The sequence below is a fragment of the Mastacembelus armatus genome, chromosome 2 (assembly GCF_900324485.2).
Source record: "Mastacembelus armatus chromosome 2, fMasArm1.2, whole genome shotgun sequence".
NCBI lineage: Eukaryota > Metazoa > Chordata > Actinopteri > Synbranchiformes > Mastacembelidae > Mastacembelus > Mastacembelus armatus.
The window spans coordinates 8,844,505-8,854,873 of record NC_046634.1 but is presented as its reverse complement, the minus strand read 5'-3'; positions in this window follow the sequence as shown (position 1 = coordinate 8,854,873).

The window sequence follows — 10,369 nt, the reverse complement described above, 5'->3', positions numbered from 1 at the left end:
CTTTTTAATTGTCATGTAGTTGTGCCCTCTTCCATTGGAACTGGAGAAGAAGTTGCACCACTTCCTTATTTCCACCCTTGCTGATGAACATGACTTGAAATTTAATGACAATTCACAAACCACATGCAACTTTAACGATTCTCATGTGTATGACCTGACCGAGGTGACCGGGGTGAGAGTCCTTACCAGTCAGTCAGGAGTGAAGCAGTTGTTTGCATGAGAGTGGAAAAGTCTTCGAGAATCTGGTGTAAGTGCAGTTAACGTTTGATGTAGAAAATGTTTAAAAGAGGAAAAAAAATCACCAGGAGACATTTTGCTCTCCAAACATCAGCAGCATTTATTTCAGCTCTATCTGCATTGTTCTGGACATCCAACAGCACAAGAACGACCGTGATCAAAAGGTGCTTTTTAAAAAAAAACAAAAACAAACCCAGCCCTAAATTTGTTGTTTACCGGAGTGTTTAACGTCAACCGATTTCATTTTTCTCTGCCGTAAAAGTGTGCAGTGTGTTGGCTTTATAACATAAATATTGTCTGCCATCTTGAATGCAAAAGAAAATGAACTTAATGGAGCTGAGGATCCTGTAACAAAGACCAAACCTGGAGCAAATACCGTTTACGAGGAGTTTTTTTTTGGTTTTTTTTTTGTGCAATTGCTGCCGTATGTAAACTACTATGATACGCCAAACAATTCACTGAATTTTATTTGACCCAGGTTTGGTGAAGAGAAACTTATCGATGTTAATTCTCACTTTAATCAACCTCTTAAGACTCAGAGAAACAAGGGTTATGTCTGTAACCCTTTGCTTTTCTGTAATGTTGCCCAAAAGTGCAGTATATTATAAAGTATGTGAAATATGTGGAAAAATGTGAAAATCTATTTGTACAGATGCAATGGTTTAACTGTCCAGTTACATTGTTGTATTCAATATGTAGAACTTTATATGTGATTGTGTGGAGAAGATTTTTCTATTATTTATTATTTTTATTAATTTACTTGTGACCTGACCAAAATACCCCGTCTGTCTGTTCTGTCCAAACCTGATGATGATGTGTAATGTTACAGAGGGAATTATATGTATAGGGATTAAAGATTATATCATGACAAGATATATGCAAGTTGTGGCTTTCATCCTATTTTGGAAAAAATGACCAAAAACAAGATAAATAGATTTTTATCTTTATTAGCTCTAATCACATCTGTTGGTAGGTAGATTTCAAACTCTAAAGCCACAGCCAATAGAAACTAAAGGACCTGAAACAGTCAGAAGCTCAGGGTCCATGGGGTGTAAACATCGTGAGTAGAAACTGCCTGTTTGTCCTGAACGTGAGCTCAACACAAACACTTTTGTGACGTACGGATAAAACGAGAACGATGGAATATTAAAAAATCAATTAAATCTGTTTCTTATCAGACCCAGAGTTGTGATACTTGGCAGCTTCTGGAACAACAACAACAACAACTGTTGTGATGTTTCGCTGCCTCAAAGCTGTTTGTATATCTCAGCTGCTAAAGTATCAAAGGAACCATCCAGAGATCATGATGTTTATTCAGAACATGCACATAGATGTTGAGACCGAGTCCCTGCAGCAACGCAGTGATAAGTAGACATCAGCTCCAGGTGTTTGGAGCCACTATAGTTGAGTTTCATAGCAGGAGTTTAAAATATCCACAGGAAGCTTCAGGTTCTGGGCAGAGAGGGCAGCTGTTTTTCATCCTCCACAGTGGACTCAGTGGAACAGAACACATTCACGGCGCTCAGGCTTTCATCAATTGCACATATCCTGCACAGAAACACCCACTGGGGAGGTTTTCTAACAGCCTTCTGAAAATCACTAAGTGAAGTAAAGTAAAAGAAGGCAGAGAGGGACTAAATTAAAGAGCTACTGTGTCAATTAATTACACTTTATTACAACTCGGGACTTATTTTCGATGCTGAACCTTGCTCATTATTTCATATCAATTATGACTTAGCGAGTAGTAAAAGGATGTCGGATGTGGCAAGAAACTTGAGAAGACGAAGAGCTTTTAAAAGGGGAACGTCATCAATTAGGAAATAAGTTTGTGAAGTGTGACAGATTATGGATCGACCTCCTGCTACAGCTCTTTGCTGCTGTACTTGTCAGCGTGCAGATTTCTCAGGTTTCCTTAAACCAGAGTCTTTTTATTTATAGCATATTTTAAAACTGTTTGCAGATACTGAATCTGCACGTTTCAATGTGAATCTACCACGTCTGCACCTACGTGATGAAATGTGTGAATGAATATGAATGAATGGTGAGGTCTGATGTGACTGCAGCTTTGTCTGAGCAAAGAACGGTAAAGAAAAGACTAGTAAAAAGCTTTTTATTTCTACCGTTTTTCTTCTGATTGTCCTTTTAAAGCAGGAACTGAATCAGTTCGGCTCATCGGGCCTCAGAGTCACCACCAGGCAAATTCCCCCAGACACAGAATTAGACTATCAGACTAACGATGCCAAGTGAAACTGGGTTGACTGATTTCTCTTTGAATGACACCATTTTTTAAGTAGTAGAATCAGAACAGTGGGGTTTTGTGTGTGTGTGTGTGTGTCTGCAAGTGTCTGCAAGAGGTGTGTTTACTCTAAAAAACCAGACAGGCAGGCTGTTAGCAGCAGGAGTAGGAGAGGAGGCCATTTCTTCCCTGCCTATTGCTGTTTTTTTTCCTCCATTCCTTTGCAGAACGAACACAGTTCTTATTATTTTTGGTCAACACTGCCCATTTTTTGTTTGTGTAATAGTTGAGAAGGACGGAGCGTCTTGTTGCTGACCGGAGAGACGTCAATATGATGGACCCAGAGCTCAGGTTCCTGGAGGTGAGGTATCTGTTCTTTATAGAAACCACAACACCGCGGCTCTTCCAGACGGTCTCGTGTGATGCCTGAATATTTCAAACAAAAACATCTGGAAGTTTCTTTCATAGCTGGAGAATCAATATTTTGATGTTCATGGAGTGAAGAGATAAAAGTGAAAGTTTCCAGTATGTACAGCCTGACATAAGGCTGTTGGAGACAGGGTGACAGACCTCCTTCAGTAAGACTGACGTGCGCTTTATCGTACAGTCCCAGGAGGGTCTGCTGCTGTTGAGGCTCTGAGAAACAGAGACACGTCCTCAGGGACTCAAAGTGTGGCATGACTGTTGCTGTAGAGTTTCTGTGAGATCTGAACACTGCCTGTTAGGGCTGTATGGTACAGAGGTCTCAACTAGCCTGTGTTTTTAGCTTTTATTGAAGACGGTATCACATAGTGTCCCGTCAATAACGAAGCAAAGAGAAACAAGAGCAGCAGGGAGTAAAGATTACATCTACACTGATGGTCAAAATCTGGAGTTTTACAAATATTTTGATATTATTTTGTTAGAAAACAGTGGAAACATATGCATCACAATATAATTAGGAAGAGGACAACTTCAAATTTCTTGTTGTATCCAAGCAACAACATTAAAAAAACAGTTTATTGTCACATAAGACAAAGGCAGCAAACAGGAACTAAGCACTGTTTTGTATTTCTGCCTGGAAATGGCTTTAATTGATTATCGATTAGCATTTACTGATGATATGTCTGGTCCTGGTTGACTCAGGACTGTCCAGGTCAAGACATGCAGTTAAACCCAACATGTACAATGTGCAGTTTCTTTGGCTGCTCGGCTGCCTGAAGCCCAGCTGGAGCCTGGGGATGTTTAACGAGCCCTGCACACTTGGTCAGTCAGTAAACCTTGACCCGCTTTTTTCTAGGTCAAGGTAATGGATTCTGTTTTTCTTCCACATCCTTGGCTTCTTTCTGTTTCCTTTCTAGAAATATTTGAGGAGATAATATAAAGATGATTAGATGTTATTTCCACATCGGCTATATGCTAATTGCAACAATGCACTTCAAGCAGAACTGTCACATAGAGAAATGTGAAACTATGGAAATGAAGCTGAAAATGTGTGTGTCACTCTTTGTTGTGTGTGACAGTGTCTTCATGTTGGCTGTTTTTCATGGCCTTGATTCCTCCAGCAGCCAGCCCAGTTTTTGTAACTCTTTATGTAAGCTTTTCATAGCTGCTGTGAAAAAACAACACTTATTTATTCCCTGTGTCAGAAGCCTCCTCTCATTTAAATGCAGTTTATACTGGAAACCTTTCAAAATCAGCGCGAATAGATTAAAATGTCCATGTGCAGCATCATGGAGATGACTAATATGTTTGCAGGTACATGGCTTTCATCTGCCAGCAGCATTACACTCCCCCTCACAGCTTTTTGTCTTCATGCCAGTGCTGTTTGCAGTTTTACATGTCTATAAATGGATATTCAGACCTTGAGGAGATTTAAGGCATTCAGACAGTTCAGTGTTTAAGTTCCCTTTCTGCTGCTGAGCACACTGAAGCATAAATTAACATGCAGGGAGACTGGAGCACAGACTGGAGCATTATTTTATTGTGATTATTTACAGGTTGGTCCGACCGTAAATATAAAAAAAAAAATTTAAATACAGTAAATAATAATATGCAAAAGGTTAAACTTTTGCCTTTTTACATATCCTTTCATTTTGAAAAGCCAGGGTGAAGATAGGTACTTCTGAAGGACACAAGTATTTGAAATACACAGCAGAGGAAATAATATTTTCTTCTTAGTCTGCACACGTTCGTCAGAGTACGATGAACGATAGAAAGAAGAATCTTAAGGACTTACTGCAGACATAGTCAACTGCATTCAATTAAAGTAACACTGGGCCACGTAATCAAAAATGATGTGTCTTTAAATGAACACGGACTGGAGGGGGCAGCAGCATGTGCCTTCCTTTAGTAAGCACAGTTTGGTGTAGCCTGAAGGAGAGAGAAAGAAAAGCAGCGATGCAGTATGTCGAGACTTTAACCTGCTCTTATCAGGACTTCACTTCGGATCCTTCTGGGTCAATTAACCCACTTAGGAACCTTCCTTATCAAAAAACCTTTTCCCACCAAAGCTCAGTGGTTCCCAACTGGAGCCCTGCAGGTTTCTATCCTGGCTGCAGGTTAATTACATTCACCTGGCGTCCCAGGTTTGAATCAGTCCCTGATTTGACAGCAGGCCTGAACCCCAGAAGGGTTTGGAGATGAGGGGGGAGGAGGAATCACAGCTGTTTTGGCTCAAGACCTATCGAAACAGTGATGGTTGATGGGTACACAGTATACACGCAAAGAGAAGGCAAACATGCACAGCTAGTAATACATGTGAACACCGGCTGATGGTGTGAAATCAGTGGAGAAGATTTCCTCCGTGGGGACGTTAGTGAACTTCCCAAACACCAGCAGAGGTCAGAGACAGACAGAGATCGTTTCCATGTGGTCTCTGATTCCACCTGTTAAATATTTAATGGAAAGGAAGAGAGTCCACGCTTTGATGATCTTTTCTTCCCTTTTCATCTGTTCCTGACATTTTTCTTTCTTCTACCACCCTCCCTTTCTTCCCCTCCTCCACAACTTCCATCATCTTCAACAGTTTTCTCTGTGCCCTTTGATTCAGCTCTTATTGCTTCCTCCCTGCTTTCCTCTGAATTTCCAATCTGCTGCCATTTTCTTCCTTTTGTCCCCTGCTTGTTGAACTTCCTCTCATGTAAGCACTGACACTGCTCATTCAGTTTCCATCAAGCACACACACACACACACACACACACACACACTGATGTTTGTGCATGTCTTTTTACTCACCATAAGATGAAGTTAAAGGAGAAGAACATCTTGTGTGAGCAGTTTTCTTTGGCTGCTGCTAAATTTCGATCTCATGTGTTGACTGCCAATGTTAATTTGTGTATCTGGATTGAGACTTAAAGCTGTCAGTCTTTGAAAACATAGTCGCACAATTATGCAACATCAGGTTGTAATTCAGGCTGATCTGAGGGCGGGATTTTTACGTTAAAATGTTCCTTTGTGTTGCCTTTTAGATCTGGACCAATAACATATTAAATATTTGACACCAGGTTACTCTGTGTTAAAACAAATCATCAGCAAGTCAGCTGGACATGCACCAGCAAAAAGCAGGTCTGAAAGCTGCCCAGCAGCAGCAGCAGCAGCAGCAGCAGCAGCAGCAGCAGCAGCTCAGAGAGGCAGGTCTTAACTAACAGTCATTCTCGAACACCAAATACACGAGTGAGAAACTGATTTTGATTTCTTTGTGTGAGCATTTGGTCTTTAGACATAAAGACACACACACACACTCTCTCACACACACACAAACACACACACACACACACACAAAGGAGACAAATATCTGCAGGCTGGTTTGTCTTTTACCATCAACTCGTCTGTCTTTATTTGTGTTTTTTTTTTCCAATTCCCTCCCTCCTGTTATCTTCATTATTTTTAGATGGGATAGTGGGCACAGTGTGTGTGTGTGTGTGTGTGTGTGTGTTGGCAGGGTTTGTGTCTTCAGGGTTTTCTCTGTGACACCTATCAGTTTGCGTTCAGTCACTTGGCAGCAGGAAAGGCCAGCTGGTTACTGATCTGCTCGACTGTCTCGCTTCATTCTCCTCGGAAGGGATTTCGGATGAAGCCTCAGTTTGGTTCTATCTCAGATGACGTGCAGAGCTATCAGCCCATAATTCATTTCTGAGAGATATTTTAATACTAGATATTACAAAAGAACTTTTAGTCCCCGAAGTGATATTGTAAGAATCATAGCTTGACATCAGAGGTAAAAAAAAATATCACAAAGTACTACTAACAGACTGTACTCTAGGTCCCTGTGGGAATATTACACTGCATTTGAAATACTAATCCACAAGAAAACTATAAATACCAGTACCTGAAACCAGCAGTGAAGCTCATGTTGCTTTTGCTGTTACTATAATGAAGATACTTAAAAGTTCTGTTATGAAAAACACAGGAGGATTCAGTGATTTTTAATGTAATTACTGGAAGTAATGACTAAACTTTGCCCCCCGGATAAAAGCTGATTTTCTCCTAACGCCCCAAAATAAAAACTGCTCTCTAGTATAGTGATACAACCGCAGGGTTTCAGCACCATGGGCAGCACTACAGATACCACTAGTCCTTTTGTTCAATGGAGACGCTGGATTTTTTAAAGTTAGCCACAAACACATGAAATAACACCGGATGTTAGTATGACTTACAAAATTAAAAGCCTATGTAAAAAACTGCATCAAAAGTGAATCCAAAATAGGGTTGCTGCAACTTTATTCTCCTTAAAACAGATTTAACATTGGTAATATTAAACCTATTGATTCTATTGATTATACAGCTGATGTTAATTGACAACTATACTAATGTACTAAGCAGCTGGCTGCACAAAACAAAACATCTGACATCGTTTTTGTTTTTGGAAATGTGTAATGGGCCACAGTCTGAGAAGTAATCAATAGCTGCAGTGTATTGAATGTCCATATTTATAACCTTCTCTGCACTGCCACAGAAGAGACTATTATAATAATCCCATTGACTTTTATAGCACCATTCATCCAAACTACAAAGACGTAATAATACAAAGCAAATAACTAATAAATAAAAAGCAAGTGCGAGTAAATACAAAAAGTAGAATCATAAAGAAGAAGGATGGCGAGTTACACAATAAATAAATATTGGGCACTAACGGTGTGTGAGACACATAGAAGAAATAAATAGGAAATTAAATCAGCCCTTAGCTCTGAATGTCTTGTCAAATTGGCCTTTATTTTGAAAATCAGACCGGTAAGTCGTCCCTGTGCTGCTGCAGACCAGCTTAGCGCTCCTGCTGTTAAATTGATGCGCCGACAGTTTTGGATGTTATTACGGGGAGAGGCGCTGGATCCAGGCTGAGAACCAGGATTGTGGCTCCGGTACAATGACAGCGTCCAGAGAGCCAACCAGAAAGAAACAGAAAGACTCGCAGCAGGATGAGGTACATGCGAAAATCCCATTTCTTTTTCTTCAGTCAGCTGCGAAGACAGAAATCTGGCACTGTATGATGATAGATTTTGGAAGGACACTGTGGTTCCTCAGATGCGTTAGTACTGTCCCTGGCACTGAGAAGTATATTATAGGGAAATTCTTCAAAGACTAAAATACAGTGAGGTACATGAAGGTCAAGGCTACAACTCAGAGACCACGGCGAAAATTTTAGTGCACATAAAATCAATATTCTCTGCTTTGCTGATTTTGGGCAGATTTAAGATTTAGCCTTATCCTTGTATTTACAAACTCGGTATATTTAAGTCTCTTCGCCTTCCTCAGACAGAAAACAGCGAGTGGAAGTGATTAAAACTGCGTCCTCTTAGTCAAACCTAGAAATTGACCATATAGGCTGATCTTTGCAGTGAAGAAGGTTTTATTATCTATGCAGCTCATGCAAACTGCATTTTCTCGGGAATAAGTTCAGTCTCAGTTTTTTTCCCCGGACTGGATCCACGCAAAGTCTGAGTCTGATCCAGTGCAAAGTTTGTGGGTTAATGTTTGTGCCTCCAGAACCTGATTTAGTTTATGATGTTATTTCGCTGTCACACTGGGAAATAAATGGACGTTCAGGTTTATCTAAAAAAAAAACTGCTGCGAAGACTTTGGAGGTCACTGCGCATGCTCATGATTGTTGGTATCATAAAGTACAATTTTTTGTTTTACCCTTTTCAACTTGTACAATTTTAACTTTAAATAATGTAAAAAATAAATAAATAAATAACGCGTTTCTGAATTTTAGTACCGAGCATGCGCAGTGGCCTCCACATTACAGGTGCTGTTTCCAGGCCTTTACCGTACAGGTAAGTGTGTTTTTTATTAACGGGTTAAATATAATTTAACATTGTAAACTGTGTCCCGGATGTGTAAATGTAAATTCAGTATGTTTTATCAAACAGCTGCATAAAAGTTGACTTTAATTGTTTACTTTAAATTTCTTCTTCTGAAATGAAACAAAGGTAGAATCGTGTTTTTTCTGCTGGACTAGTTTTTTCTGTCGGTTTCCTAAAGATAAAGGTAAAAACAGTAGAACAAACGACAACTTCATTGTCTGCAGCTGTTGTTTAATTGTTGCAGCTGTGACTCTGCACCACCTGTAGTGAGACGTTGTTGTGTGTTTGTGGATTGAAAGGAGTTTTTTTGTTTATAATTTTTCAGTTTCAGTTGGGTAGTTGAGAGTTTATCCATTACTCTGTCTCAGTTTGCAGTTTTTTTGGACAAATGAACTTCCCCAGCTTTGCCCTGTTGTGGGCAGGTCATGGTTTTGTGGCTTCAAGAAAAGAACAACTTTCATTTGTGTTTCTATGCAGTTGACAGCCAAGTTGAAACTGTTTGTAAATGTCACGGTGGAGTCGTATTTCTGCCTTTCTGTTCTTTGAACTGTTTCTTGCTCTTAAACAGAAACACGCTTGTAGACACAGACACATACACTTGAACTCCTCATCGCTTTTCTTTCCACTGAACTGAGTCTGATCAATACAGTCTTGCAGAGAACTGTCTGCTTCTCTCACACACACACACAGTCACATGGTGCATGCAGAGAATTAGCTGTGAGATGTTGAACTAATACTCAGAGAGAAGTCGATGGCACCAGTGTTGTGCAAAAAATGCTCTATCTGCTGCTCTGTGTGTGTGTGTGTGTGTGTGTGTGCGTGCGTGTGTGTGTGTGTGAGAATCAGTTTTTCCTGCTTCATTAATGAAGCTGTTTCCACCTCACCAACAGTACATGTGATACAGATTATTCTGGCATTTGTTCCTCCTTAGTGTCTGATCCATGTTATCAAAATGATTATCAATATAATCCTTAAAATACCCTTAAACTGGAATTATGGTCAAATATTTTGATAACTGAATTCAATCAAAGTATAACCTTTATTTCCAAGCAAAATGCCCAGAATGCTTTGCTCTCTGCTTCTAAAATGTGTGAACTTGTAGTTTTTGTTGGTTAATTTGAATATCAAACAGAAGAGGAGAACACATTAGCTGTAATTCAGTACCCTCACATGTAGTTTGTCAATCCCCAGAGATCAGTATTATTCTGTTTCCTTTCAGCCACTTCTCTGCAGCAGTAAGAAGTCGTATCTTGAAAGCTCCGTGTGTCTTAGCTCACCTCTCTGGTGTTATATGGGGACACTTTCTATGTGTAAGTCTCACACAGGAAACAAGTAGTGCTGCTGGAGAAAGTTCGCATTCAGGCTGACACGTTTGATGTGTGAAAAAGGCTCCACGCTGTCGTCCTTGATTTCTCTTACTGTCTCTACCTCAAGCTCTGCAGAAAGGTGAATTGAACACCGTACGACAGCTACATATTACACTTTCCTGCAGTGTCACTGCTGGAAACTTGTGAGCACGCGTCCGTGTCCATTTTCTGGCCAAATCGGAGGTTGAAGTAAGAGCTCTCCTTGCATCATTTTCCTCTTTTCTCTTGGATACAGGTAACTTTCA